Genomic DNA, 15,793 nt, shown 5'->3' on the forward strand with positions numbered 1-15,793 from the left:
TTGTAAACGTATGGAATACATATTGACACTTATTTGATAGATCTTTTATTATGAATGTCAAATAGTACTTAATAGCCAACGAATTATAAAATAAGTGTCAAAATGTAGTACACACGTTTTATCACTACTACATGTCATGTAATAATTCCGAATTAAACACGATAGTTATTATAAATGCAATTTGGATGTCAAATCAAACTAGATGTTACTTGAAAATTGCAATAAACCCAAAACAGCTGTCATAAAGAATATTAAACTTGGCATTGAAAAATCGTCTGAAAGAAGAATAAACCGAAGTCTCGTGAACTGGACGGGGATTTGAGCTATTTTCCTTATGAATACTAGTCCTTTGTCGTTATCACCTCACCTCGCTCTTTCTAATTCATGAAACATCGAATCATTTTGGTCATACGGAACCGCAGTTCGGTTTTCTGTGGCTCTGTGCGAACTCAGATGACTGCCTGTTAGAACGATAATCGTAATAGTTGCCTGAATGAAGGACACAGGATCTGTAATACTCTTTAACATGTCTCGTGGCGGTGACATATGGACTCTGACCCGCTTTGAAACTCCTGCTGAGCTGTCGCAACTTTCCACATGCGACGCGTTCAGCCTTGGACCGAAGATTATCATAATACAAGAATAATTTGCCGATGGCGCATATCAGGCATTATATGACAGTTCAGCGCAATTTCCTCAAACTAGATTTAAGTGTTTGACAGTTATCACAGTAGTAATCACGTCTTATGCCGAGATGGACGACAAACAAAAATAGCATATCTGAAAATAGTAACTGTTATCGAAAGAACAGACACCATTGATGACCGTGCAGCTTCTCTAGAATAAATGATAATTAATTGAATGCGCACGGGTTGCCCGAACTTATACGGGAATCGTCACCTTAGTGTGCGCGAGTAATGAGTGGATGGGCAAATATCTATTAGGTACAGTTACGTATGTAGATTGTGCACAGTTGGGAATGTGGGTCTCACGGGAAGCGTGCTAGGGATAAGTCCCTGCAGTCGTGCTCTTCATCTGGGTCCTCGGTGGCTCAGATGGATAGAGCGTCTGCCATGTAAGCAGGAGATCCAGGGTTCGAGTCCCGGTCGAGACACATATTTCCAGCTGTCCCCATCGAGGTATATCAACAACACCTGTCGGCAGCTGAGGGTTTCAATTAACTATCATTTAACAAAAATAGTGGTGGAAAATACAGTAGTACAAGAGGTGAGTCATTTTAATTATGTGCGATGTAATATCACGTACGAATATGACAAAGAGGTATATCAGAAAGGAGCAAAACTGGACACATGTGTGGAACAATAAGACAAAAAAAGGAACAAGAATGAAATTTAAAATACAGCAAGCTCGAACATTGCGCTAAGGAAGTAAGTCGTGCGTCATTAATAAACAGTAATTATTGAGTACATTTCTCGTGGACAATATTAGCGGTCTCCATAAAATATTTTTAAGTTGAATTAAAAACAGTCTTGACGGAAAAAATAAGCTGGCAACAATAACCGGTTTCGGTCAAAATGCGACGATCACCATAATGACAGGCGGTGTGGTGAAAGGAGCGGGTATCGTGGATCCACGAACAACAACTGCTAAAATCAGCTAATGAGCAGTTGGCGTCATGTATCCACAATCTGCTCCGTTCACCGCCAACGCCTCTCATCGTGGTGTAATAGGTCAGAGGATGATCACATTTTGACCGAAACTGCTTACCACTGCCAATGAATTTTTTTTAATTGTGTTCAACACTGTTTTAATTCAGTTCTAAAATCATTTACAACCGACAAGAACGTAAGATCCAGAGCCGGCCGCAATGACCGAGCGGTTCTAGGCGCTTAAGTCAGGAACAACGCGGCTGCTACGGTCGCAGGTTCGAATGCTGCCTCGGGCATGGATGTGTATGATGTCCTTAGGTTGGTTAGGTTTAAGTAGTTCTAAGTCTATGGGACTGATGACCTCAGATGTTAAATCTCATAGTGCTTAGAGCCATTTGAACCATTCGTAAGATCCAGGCAGCTGAAATTAGGTTTCTTGCTGCTGTGTAAGGCTTTAGCAATGTTAAAAGATTAAGAAATAACAGTCCGTCTGTCAGAATCACAGCGGCCTGCTTTCCGACGCCAGAGAGTCCATCCTCATCGGAGCTGCGCGTCCGGTGCTACGTGCAGCTGCCAGCAGTCATTGTGGCCTACACCACAGCGGAACCTGTAGGACTTGAGTATGGTGACGGGTCGTAGTGTCCGTGCAATGAGAGACAGTTAGCGCACCATGTGATTCTAGTAATTATGATTCAGTCTTCCATGGCTGACAGTACATCCGACTTAGCGGCTCTCACCTACTTCAAGACAGCGACTTGATTGAGAACTTTTTCTCGTTTTTGTAGAATTAAGCTCCAAAGAGGTACAGGAGAAGTTTTTAAGTTTTCATCAATAAGTCGTTACAATCAGCCTGGGGATCAAATTTTGCTTTGTCGAACCTGACATAGGCTATAATGTTTTCCACATCCGACTTGGTAAATACTGGTCTGGTGTGCACGCCCTGCCTCAGCAACACGGTACACACACATTTAGAAAATGCCAACACACTTTCACAAAAGTTAACGCTAGACGTAGACAGTTGGGTTGCGTTTATTCCGTCACGGGTGGAGGGAGGGGGGGAGGAGGGATGGCGGCAGGAAGGGCATCAAGGCACCCTGTTACCAATAACATTGCCAAATCCGAAAACTGAGATGCCGACTTCCTGAAGTCACGGGATAAATGTCAGGAAAAGAAAGGAATGTAGATTTCCATGAACCATTATCGGGCCTCGAGGTTTATATTTTCAGATTTCAGAAGACGCTTGTTTTTATAGAGATCCTTACGGTTCCGAAATTGTTATAATTTGTGTATTGTCATTTGTTTGACATATCTTGTACAGTTTATTTCATCCACATGTCCTCCTTCGTGTTGCATTTTCACTATTGCTAGAATGTTAGCCCTAATCAAGTCTCTCAGAGACATAAGCAAAAATGCAAACCTGTAAGAGGAAGAACGTGAACTGTCGGTGGATTCTCGCAGTCAATAGATGAGGCGATGAGTGTCAGACAACGTCCTACGACCGATTGCGGGTCGAATCTCGGAGCTTAGATTCGTAGTCTCCCAATTGCCTACGTTTCCTCGCTCCTTCCTTCTGTACATCCCTGCTCTGTGCACACTTTTTCTTCGGGCTTGGTCTCGTTATCCATTTTCACCTTCATTTGCAAATCAAATACCTTGCAAGCTAAACTTCTACTGCGGTAAAAACATTTTTTTCTTTTTTCAAACACTGGTGTTCATTTCTTTTAAGGAGAAAAATGTCCCTTTATCGAAGCTGACAATAAAAACTGCAGGTTTCTTGAAAGTTGAGAAAAATTTTATCTCCTGCAAAATAGAAGTAATTCCTTCCTGGCGGGTACTGTCGTGGCCCTTTCAGCTGGCAACGTGTAACACCATAGCTTAGACACTACATACCTTTTGTTGATTCATTTTTTTTTTATTTTGTTCAACATCCCATCGTTGAACTTCTGTAATTAGCAAATGATTAATTCGATACTGTAATATGCACAATATGAGCAAATGATGTTTTGTCTTCCTCACATAATCTCTTCGATTATCTTTGAGGTTGATCAATTTTGCTTAAACAATTTTTTGTAGAAATGTCAATATGTGCAAATGTTCTGTTTTAATTAATATGTTTGTTTGTTATTATGTAATTGCTGATCCTCACTTGCGGTTATTAGTTATTTTGTATGTGAAAGATGTTGTGGTTCCCCTCGGGAACGGAACTGTGTAGTGCGGGCAAATTGTGGTTGGCCTAGGTAGAAAAGGTGGAACCAAGAGTCAGTCGGGGACGAGCCACCAAACTATCAACTGCTCATGTAAAAGTTGTGTATTGTGCTGGTTCCGAGAGAGAGGCTTTTCCTGACGCTTTCCAATAACTCGGATTGATGGAAAAGAGCTGGAACTATTCTGGAATTGGTATCTATCATCGCCACCAAGAAATGACAGAGTCCAGCAATTCTAACTGCAAATCCACCTATCAACATTCAGTCGCCACCACATTGCGCAATCACTGTAATGGAACACTATAGTAATGTACAGTGAAGGATCAGCTCATAGGATGTTACAGTGTACCCAAATATAAGGTAAAATTTGACTGAACTCTTGCACCTACCGTGGTTTATCCTCAGTCACATATCCTCTTAGGGTCTCTTTCACGCTAATGTGTTTCCCGAGTGTCCTTTATTGAAGGCATATTAAAATTAATATGGCAATAGAGTGTGCTAAAATTAATATTGTTTGTTGAAAGGATATTACAAATATCTCAAATTTGTGTTTCGCTACAGTAAAAGTTCAGAACTGCAACTGTTGAGAGTTATATGTTCATGCTTGCTAAGTGTTTCACTGATGTAATGAAAGTGTGTTTAGTTTGCTCTGCTACAGTGGTCAAGATTAAGGGCCCCCCTCCACTGAAATTAGTTCAAAGGCACATAGTTACGTAATTATAGAAAGTTTAAATTACTCTTGCTATTCAAGTCAAATCCTGTACAATATTGGGTTCCTCTTGTGTATTAAAAGTGCATATTAATGCTGTAACAGGATGCACAGTTTGTCTATTATGCTCATGCTACATAAAAATTAATAGAAAGACAACTATCTATGAAAACAGTAACTTCTTTATTCAAAAGACATTGAGAAGTAATCTGTTAGTGAATTCCATTTAATTTTCATTCTAAATAAAAAGGTGTTTAGTAGTGAGAGACTTAATCTATGCACAATAACTAATTTTGCTGTACACCATATCTGTATTTCATGTCAGATAGGAATGTGTTTGAAAAGTCATATTAAACCTATGTCCAGTTCTTGATTCTAAAGTGCATTGTAATAGTAATATTATTGAAACCACTCAGTTTGACTACGCCCTAAAGGTAGTAGTGTGTATCGTTATCTGTTATATTTATGCAAATACTTTGTTCTGCTCTAGCTGTCAACTCCAAACTTAACGTTAACATATGCAGGTATTAGAGTTCATTGCACTCGCGTGTGGCAAAATATAGGTTGTGTTTGACCGTTAAAGTTACTCATTCCTGCCTTCTTAAAGAAGAATGTTAATCATTCTCCTGCCTAATTAGGCTGGCGATCATTTTCTTTACTCTTTGAACAGTGTGGATAAGTAAATTATTGTTTGGTACTGTTTAAATATTTATGTAATTTTGACTTTCACTCCCGATAAGCCACCTCCGTTAAGTACAACACGGTCAATATAACGAAATTCCTCTCAGAGGGTAACACTGCTCTGCTTCTTTACACTATAATTGCTTGAATAAAAATAATTTCATTGTACGAACTGCCCCCAACTGTAGGGTTATGGTATAGCAGTAGCGGACAGTAGTGTTATAAACGGTTGGACTTTACATCGATGCAAAATGTAGCACTAGAAAGACCGAAACACATAAGGACCCTATGAGCCACGGAGCTACTCCTACGTATAGCCGCCGGTCGCTAGTATCAAACCCGAAACCTTTCAGCCGCTTATATTAGTTATGTACATGGCTATAAGTATACAAAAAACGTTAGCGGGAGAAAGGTAAGACGGCTGGCACCGGTGGCGGGCGACTAGCGCCTACTGCCTGGCTTGGAGGTCGTCCGCCTTCCCAAGTGGTGGGACCGGCTCTCCAACTGAGGCGGTGGCTGCCGCGCGTCGCAGCCGCTGCACCACGTACAGTAAGTACTTGCAGTAGCAGAGAAACGCCGTGGGGAGAAAAATTTCTTCGAAAATCTTCCCAACAAAAAAAAAAAAAACGATTTTTCTACTGTTAAGGAAGAACTGATGAGAAGTAGGGAATGCATGTGATGCGCTAATTGCTGATAGGAACTTAAGAACTTTGGAAAATAATAATAATCAGTATTCTGTAAAACAAACTGTGACGGAAGGGGGCCGGGGACAACAGGTCTGCCACAGGTTTCTATACATCGTCCACTGTCTCCACTGACCTGCTGAATATTAGTGATATCCTCTATACATGGCATTTCATCAAAACATTGTTTGCTTTTGACACAAAATGTAGCAGAAATGATTTAAAAAATAGAATATTACACTGCTGCTCATTAACAGTGCAACACCAAGAGTGTAAGCCCACAAATAAATATTATTTATTGCTCACGTACAGTTTGGCAAAACCATTACGTGATTAAATTTGTGCGTGATTATATGCAGGAGGATTCAACTGCCTCAACCAATGGGTTATATGCAACCCGCAACGCCTTTCAGTACCACGCACTCGCTATGCACTAACTGTTAGTCCTACAGAAAAAATGAACGGGATCTGTTTGTAGGAAATTTAATATAGTTAAATGTTGTTCTGGGATACGTTTCGGCTGGAGGCAGTGGTTTTCGAATTATTCAAGAAAAACGTACAAAAGTGACCTTCAAACACGCTTTTCTTGAATAACTCTAAAACCGTGGCCTTCACCGAATGGGTGCCGTATCCCAGTAAAAAAATTAACTTCATTAAATTTCCTACAAAAACGTCCTGTACATTTTTTTCTGTAGGGCTAATACACTACTGGCCATTAAAATTGCTACACCAAGAAGAAATGCAGATGATAAATGGGGTTTCATTGCACAAATATATTATATTGGAACTGACATGTGATTACATTTTCACGTAATTTGGGTGAATAGATCCTGAAAAAAAAAATGCCTCTGAGCACTATGCGACTTAACTTCTGAGGACATCAGTCGCCTAGAACTTAGAACTAATTAAACCTAACTAACCTAAGGACATCAAACACATCCATGCCCGAGGCAGGATTCGAACCTGCGACCGCAGCGGTCGCTCGGTTCCAGACTGTAGCGCCTAGAACCCCACGGCCACTCCGGCCGGCAGATCCTGAGAAATCAGTACCCAGAACAACCACCTCTGGCCTTATTAACGGCCTTGATTCGCCTGTGAATTGAGTCAAACAGAGCTTGGATGGCGTGTACAGGTGCAGCTGCCCATGCAGCTTCAACACGATACCACAGTTCATCAAGAGTAGTGACTGGCGTATTGTGACGAGCCAGTTGCTCGGCCACCATTGACCAGACGTTTTCAATTGGTGAGAGATCTGGAGAATGTACTGGCCAGGGCAGCAGTCGAACATTTTCTGTATCCAGAAAGGCCTGCAACATGCGGTCGTGCATTATCCTGCTGAAATGTAGGGTTTCACAGGGATCGAATGAAGAGTAGAGCCACGGGTCTTAACACATCTGAAATGTAACGTCCACTGTTCAAAGTGTCGTCAATGCGAACAAGAGGTGACCGAGACGTGTAACCAGTGGCACTCCATACCATCACGCCGGGTGATACGCCAGTATGGCGATGACGAATACACGCTTCCAATGTGCGTTCACCGCGATGTCGCCAAACACGGATGCGAACATCATGATGCTGTAAACAGAACCTGGATTCATCCGAAAAACTGACGTTTTGCCATTCGTGCACCCAGGTTCGTCGTTGAGTACACCATCGCAGGCGCTCCTGTCTGTGATGCAGCGTCAGGGGTAACCGCAGCCGTGGTCTCCGAGCTGATAGCCCATGCTGCTGCAAACGTCGTCGAACTGTTCGTGCAGATGGTTGTTGTCTTGCAAATTTTCCCATCTGTTGACTCAGGGATCGAGACGTCGCTGCACGATACGTTAGAGACATGCGGATAATAAGCTTGTCATCTCGACTGCTAGTGATACGAGGCCGTTGGGATCCCGCACTGCGTTCCGTATTACGCTCCTGAACCCACCGATTCCATTTTCTGCTAACAGTCGTTGGATATCGACTAACGCGAGCAGCAATGTCGCGATACGATATCAAAGTCGGAAACGTGATGGTACGCATTTCTCCTCCTTACACGAGGCATCGCAATAACGTTTCACCAGGAAACGCCGGTCAACTGCTGTTTGTGTATGAGAAATCGGTTGGAAACTTTCCTCATATGAGCACGTTGTAGGTGTCGCCACCGGCGCCAACCTTGCGTGAATGCTCTGAAAAGCTAATCATTTGCATATCACAGCATCTTCTTCGTGTCGGTTAAATTTCGCGTCTGTAGCACATCTTCGTGGTGTGGCAATTTTAATGGCCAGTAGTGTATTTACAGACACACCTGTAGCTCTTTTTTGTGTCTTCTGACACTTGTTGCGGGCCACCACGAATTCCTCTCCTGTGCCAATCTCTGTGGCTTAGAAGGGGTAGAGCGAGAGTTGAATCAGAAACTCTAATAGTATGTGCCCAAGATTAAGTCTAGAGGATGAAGAACTATGAAAAAGTTGTAATGGGAACCACTCAAGACGACAGAAGTCAGCTTTTCTGACTGCACTCTAAGACCAAAGGACATATAATATCAAGCTCTCTTATATTGGCAAAAAATGTATGTCTCCCAATAAAAACGCTCATACCATCATTGGAAAATATGCAGTGCTCTAGGAGCACCAGATCTCTCCAGAAAATAATATAACCAGGTGGTTAAACTGGTCACAACAACTTTGGATGCAATTGGCATCCAATATGACCAACAATTAATTACTGACCAAACGGTTGCAGCTAATAACTCTGACAATTTTGTGTGTCACCTAGATAAAAATTTGTGTCTCGCTATCAATGCATCAGTCCTATGTAATGGGAATATTAATGGTATACCAGGTTAGAAGAAAAAGAGATGTAAAGATCTGATTATCGAGATCGTTCGAATGTGGAATGTTAAAATCGATGTCATCCACTTTATTATCGACACCCTGAGAGCACATAACCTGAAGAGCTTGAAATACGCCGGCCGGAGTGGCCGAGCTGTTCTTGGCGCTACAGTCTGGAACCCCGCGACCGCTACGGTCGCAGGGTCGAATCCTGCCTCGGGCATGGATGTGTGTGATGTCCTTAGGTTAGTTAGGTTTAAGTAGTTATAAGTTCTAGGGGACTGATGACCTCAGCAGTTAAGTCCCATAGTGCTCAGAGCCATTTGAACCAACGAAATACACAAGACTCAATTATTCATAACCCTCATCTGTTGCGTAAATTATTGTAAAACACTTAAGTCACCAGGCCTATTCCTGAGGAAGCTGGAAGAAACCTGTACTAAACTTGACTGAATCCAGTAACATAAACATTGTTGGGAAAAATAAAGACAATAATACATATAACGAGGAATACACGGAATTTAAAAAATTTCTGTGTTATCAAAGATGTGAAAAGCAATTTTTCTCACTGCAATTTTGTCAAAGATAGTGAAAACTAGCAGAAATGTATATCACGAGCACAGAAGGAATCAAATGAAGAGAAGTTCACTTGACACAGGAAGAGCGAGAAATAATGGAGTAATATCAGCAGATTAGGTGGAAAGAAATAGAAATAGATAAAGGCGAGAAAAGTATGGCTCGTCGTTAATACGTCGGAGATACTGGTTCATTGTTGGGCAGAAAGAAAATGGGTGGGATAAACCGAGAGGGAAGCTACGCCGATGACAAGAAAGCCATTATCTCCTCTTGAATGCAGAGTGGTTATGATAAGACGTAGGTGACAGAGATTTTATTATTTATTTCTTGTGATAGACTACGTCACGACTTTTCCAAGGGCGTGTAATAACACGTCGCCAGCAAATTGCGCGTCCGCTGTCACTGAGTTGATAGATGTAGTCAAACTTTCGTAGGGTGAGCACCCAGTTGAAGGGCGAAAAAATTCGCATAATGATGCACCACAGTAAACAGTTCCATACCAATGCGATCAGTTCTGTTTCTTTTGCCGTATTAATCTTTCCGAAGGATTCGCGGAGAGACAGAAAAGATGTTCCTATACGGAATCTTGTTCCGCCATGTCTACTCCCCTGCTCTCACGGCGGCAAAACAAAGGCAATTCAACAAGATTAATAGTCCGCCCCCGGTAGCTGAGTGGTCAGCGCGACAGAAGGTCAATTCTAAGGGCCCGGGTTTCATTCCCGGCTGAGTCAGAGATTTTCTCCGCTCAGGGACTGAGTGTTGTGTTGTCCTAATCATCATCATTTCATCCCCATCGACGCGCAAGTCGCCGAAGTGGCGTCAAATCGAAGACTTGCACCCGGCGAACGGTGTACCCGATGGGAGGCCCTAGTCACACGACATTTACATTCAACAAGATTAATATACATATACCCGCCTTTGTTGCCCAGGTCGCTCGCAGGCGTGTGCAGTGGCTTTCGGCTCGGAGGTAAGTTGGTTCGAATCCTGGTGGCGGTACATTTTCACTGCCCGTATTTGTCCCGCAAGGCGAGGAGAGGTAGTGATGTAAAGTTCCTGATTGCCACCAGTCTTTGCGCTAATGTCCTGGATTTAGTTCCCAACCTCCCTGTAGTGTCTCGTGAAGTCAGGGCAGGCGACACTGTTGGTGGTGATACATTCCTCAGAGGAGCACGGCGGTGCCATTCAAGAGGCGAGGGCTGTGTGCCGGCACCATATTTAACCACGTCCCTTCCCTTCTCTCATAACAACACAAACCCATCACTGCACTGTCCAAGCATTCATTATGGTCATCCACAAGAAGCAGATAGGCCTACCACTGGACACTTCCTAACAGGTCGGAGGAAGACAGTAGCAAATAACCTCCACTAGGACCTTGCCAAGAGCTGTTATGCAGGATTTCTGCATCTGCTCCGCTGAACACATTCCCTCAGTATGGAGATTCTTTGCCTTGACTGTATCCATATATTTCCACATCCACTTCGCGGCCTAGATCCAGTCCCAACAATATGTATTACATGGCAGTTATAAGAGTCGAGGGACATGAAAGGGAAGCAGCGGTTGGGAAGGGAGTGAGACAGGGTTGTAGCCTCTCCCCGATGTTATTCAATCTGTATATTGAGCAAGCAGTGAAGGAAACAAAAGAAAAATTCGGAGTAGGTATAAAAATATATGGAGAAGAAATAAAAACTTTGATGCTCGCCAATGACATTGTAATTCTGTCAGAGACAGCAAAGGACTTGGAAGAGCAGTTGAACGGAATGGACAGTGTCTTGAAAGGAGGATATAAGATGAACATCGACAAAAGCAAAACGAGGATAATGGAATGTAGTCGAATTAAGTCGGCTGATGCTGATGGAATTAGATTAGGAAATGAGACACTTACAGTAGTAAAGGAGTTTTGCTGTTTGGGGAGCAAAATAACCGATGATGGTCGAAGTAGGGAGGATATAAAATGTAAACTGGCAATGGAAAGGAAAGCGTTTCTGAAGAAGAGAAATTTGTTAATATCGAGTATAGATTTAAGTGTCAGGAAGTCGTTTCTGAAAGTATTTGTTTGGAGTGTAGCCATGTATGGAAGTGAAACATGGACGATAAATAGTTTAGACAAGAAGAGAATAGAAGCTTTCGAAATGTGGTGCTACAGAAGAATGCTGAAGATTAGATGGGTAGATCATATAACTAATGAGGAGGTATTGAATAGGATTGGGGAGAAGTTTGTGGCACAACTTGACTAGAAGAAGGGATCGGTTAGTAGGACATCTTCTGAGGCATCAAGGGATCACCAATTTGGTATTGGAGGGCAGCATGGAGGGTAAAATCGTAGAGAGAGAGCAAGAGATGAATACACTGAACAGATACAGAAGGATGTAGGTTGCAGTAGGTACTGGGAGATGAAGAAGCTTGCACAGGATAGAGTAGCATGGAGAGCTGCATCAAACCAGTCTCGGGACTGAAGACCACAACAACAACAACACGTAATACTTTTAGTGTGTCTTTCGGCAAGCTACTAATAGTGACATATTAGTAATTTTAACATAAATTCATTATGTTTGACAGTTCTTTGTAAACTTTAATAGTCGTCCATTAATGCGCAAAACGTTTGCGCGAACTAATATTTAGTCAAGATAAAGTATCAAATTAACTTATCGCACAGTTTCTAAAACAAATATACAGTATTTAATTACAGTGGAACTAGATAATTGTAGTTTCTTTATTTTAATTGCCTCTGAGCTGGAGAGCAAGCGTCGACCAATAAAAACAGACATGGGGCCAGCAACTCAGGAACCGGTTTCCGCGGAGATCGAAAATGCAGGTTCCGAGGTCCCAACCAGAGATTAAGACTGAATAGAATAACCGGCTAGGGGAATCAGATGGCTAGTTCAATCTTCTTATTCGGAAAGGCATTCTTAATTACAGTTCAGTGGCTCGTTTTCTATGCAGCGTACGCTAAATTAAGTGTTCTGATCTGTTGACAGTGTTAAAGAGTTCGAGTTGGTGGAAATGGTCGCTGGAGGCAAAAAAATAGAGACGCTGAAAACGGAGATAAAACACAGCTCGGTACTTTCTAAAAGCATCCAGCGGCTTATCAGGCTCAAAGTACGCGTCTAATGAACGGAATCACTCAGTAGTGCAACGTTCCCAAATTCCATACGGAGAAAATAGCGGTACTCAGAATGTGGTGCAACAAGGAACCGTAGTAAATTAAGTACAGAGGTAGAATATATAAACATGAGTGGAAAATGTCTGTGAAAGATCTTCGTCAAAATAGGGAAAGATTGTTGTAAAGTGTGCTATGTAATTCAGGATTAACTAAACTGACATAGGAAGACATTGTAGACGAGAAAAACATGTATAGGCATGCTAAAATTAGGACATAAAATAGACTCTACAGAACGCTGAATGTTGGAGGTATTGATAAATAGAGCGATAAGCACATGGTAACAGGTGGAGCAATGCTTCAAAATAGGCGAGGGTCTTCCAGCGCAGCGTGGTTAAAAAGTTCATATTCATCGTTGTAAAACTCAAACTGTGAATGTTCTATAGTATTAGTAATATTATTTAACATCCATAGTTTATACTTTTCATCGATAAAGACATTTATTCATGTTTATGACGACTTGGCATCACCCTGTTCGATACCCGTTTAGTGAGCATTGGAAACAGTACAGGACTCCCATATAGTTGCCTTGGACAGAGTCCTAGGTTTGCTATTGCCTTCCACATTCCTTTTATAAACTGTCAGGAGGGTATCTGTAACCTGTGAGATATTGTGATGAGTAGGGCAGTAAAGTAACGACTAAATTCTGTACCGTACATATTCGGGATTGCCTTTACTAAGTATTCGTTGCTCATTACTTTCGTAACTGGACGTCATTACTGATGTAGTCATTACAATAAATACTTTCTTGCTAACCTATGAAGCTGTGGGTATAACCGTGTCCTTGAATGTGCCATTTGAGTGGGATTTCTTTCTTGAGTAGATTTTTATCTTCTACATTGATCTGATTTGATTAACGCAGGGAGACAAAACCAACAATCATCTTAGCCGACTGTTGCCCACACCGAAACTGGGGGCATTATGCGGTTACGCACCCTGTGATTCTAGTGAAGCCAACTGGTCCCGTTAAGAAGTAGTAGGGAGACATTTTACATAGACGTTGAACGCATCCGCCAGAAATCCGTTCACCGTGCAGCTCGATAGCTCAACATTCGCCCCGATGTCCGTCTGACGTGTGTTACGTTTATACATGAAACCGCACAAAATTCAGCTACTGGTAGCTCTTCGTGAAGTTGGCAAACAACAATGTGTGGAGTAATGTAATTTCGTTCTTGGCAAGGTGGTGAATGACAGTTTTCTTCCACGCTTAGCGTTTAGTGACGACGCAACATTCCATTGAAATGGAAAGGTGAAGCATCTTAATGTGAGAATATGGGGTCGGAACAACCACATGAAGTTGTACAACATGACAGGGGCTCTCCAAAATTTAATGTAATCTGTGCAGTTTCACGGGAAAAGATTCATGGTCCTTTCTTCTTTGCCGAGATCACTATTACAGGAAGCACATGCCTCGATATGCCTGATAACTTTCTTTTCCCACAGTTGGAGACTGATTCGAACGACTTCATTTACCAACTGAATGGGGCACCGCCACACTGACAGCTGGAAGTGCGGGAATTTTAAATCAAAGTATTACTGAACGATCGATCGGTCGCACTGGACCAAATGATGGAGCCTTACATTACTGGCCTCCAAGGTCACCGGACCTGACTGTATGTAATTGTTTCTCGTGGAGGTTTATAAAAGACTCTGTTTGTGTGCCTCCTTACCAGTAACAGTGAGTGAACTGAGACATCGCATGACAGCAGCTGTGGAAGCTGTAACTTAAGATATGCTCGCTGCAGTGTGGTAACAGTTTCAATACCGCTTTCATATATTTCTTAAGTCTCCAGGGGGGCATTTGAACACTTATGAAAAGGTACGAAAAAAACTTCTTGAGTTTTCCGCTCATCAAAAAACAAAATTTATTGTATATGTCTATTAGTTTCAGAAATAGAAATGTGCCAAATCGAATGATTCTTTTTGATACACCCTGTACATCTCTTATACGCTGACTAACTTTGCATTTAAAAATTTTTTCCCAGTACCAAAATTCGAACCTTCAGTTGGAGCCTGATTGTGCAGGTGGAGGACCGTTAGCGACATTTATAAAGCATAAACAAGGTAACTCTTTAATTGTGGGTAAGCGACGCTGAAAGTGAGGCTTAGCTCGCGCTGGTCCTTCGCGGATTTCTGACAGCTCCAAGAACCCTTCCAAGGAAAGGCTGTACAAATTTCTGCGCCCAAGAAACATGATTATCTTCGACGTATTTTTAAAAATATTTGAGACTGAATTTCATTGGTTATGTTCTTGCGGGGCGAAAAACATTGGAGTAAATTCAACATGTCGGATCGCACCATTCCTTTGTCAATAGATGAGTAACTTTATCAAAAGTGTGCAATTAGTTTCTATAGGTCCTTCTATACCTCAGCCGGAATAGGCTGCTTGTTTACAGGACACCCAAAATAGTAAAAACCAATCAGATAATGAGATTGCTTACGCCTTCCATTCTAGTCACCTTTGTCATGCCACTCTGCTGTCTCAGGCGCCGTTCCCATCGTCAGTTGCAAACGATGCTATCAGTCGGTAACTTAACACTTGTGATTCCTTTTCGTTGTTTGCGTAGTTTCTCTGTGCAGCGTGTTTTTTTTAATAGTGAGAGTGTCCTAAACTTACTGCGAAAGTGTGCAGAAAAGTGATAAGACTCTTACTACCCTACTAAGCAAACACAATTCGTTAACGGGCAATGTGTGAATGTATCCAGAATGTAAAGGCTGCTTGCTGCTACCACAGCCAATATTGTGTGCAGAAGAGCCGAGCCGACAACATCACCCACTCTCACACGCGATTGTCTATCACTTCTTTTTTTATTTGATATATGTTTAAAGCCGCAACGCAGAAGAATGTAAAATGTTCGTCGCTGTTACGCGGCAGAAGGCTGGATTCTAGTAATGTGTCAATATTATGTAGACTTCTGTTTTAATGAGCACATAGCGTGAATGTAGTTGCCGCCAGGCCACAATTCTTTTCTTGGCACGTGTCCACGCCCCCTCCCTCACCCCCCCCCCCCCCCCCTCCCTCCAAAACCTTCAACACGCGGGCGCGGAGGTGGAAGGCGTGGTTGTGCTGCTGCAAAGTTCTGAGTGCATCGATTTGGACGCTGCCACGAGAAATGACTCGTGCATATTGATTACTAGTGGACACGCGATGTTCAGAGGAGGCGTAATCTGAGTACAGGATTGTCTAATCTTGGCACAAGATGTCTGAAATGTCACAAAAGGTATCTTAAATGTCAAGCAAAATTGTTGCAGTGGATATAATTTCACAATTTTTCGAGTAATACGTATGTGGCGCCAACCGAACCGGCATCACAGTGAATGCATTAACCCTAGATCAAATATTGTGCTCCGTAGCTGTAAGTCTAG

At 42.2% G+C, this 15,793-nt stretch overlaps 1 protein-coding gene across 2 annotated transcripts in view; it reads right to left on the minus strand.

Moving 5' to 3' along the window:
* Positions 1 to 15,793, minus strand: part of LOC126194729 (protein scarlet-like) — a 319,991-nt gene that overhangs the window by 150,901 nt on the left and 153,297 nt on the right. The window lies entirely within an intron of this gene.

This window comes from Schistocerca nitens, chromosome 1 (genome assembly GCF_023898315.1).
Source record: "Schistocerca nitens isolate TAMUIC-IGC-003100 chromosome 1, iqSchNite1.1, whole genome shotgun sequence".
NCBI classification, from domain to species: domain Eukaryota; kingdom Metazoa; phylum Arthropoda; class Insecta; order Orthoptera; family Acrididae; genus Schistocerca; species Schistocerca nitens.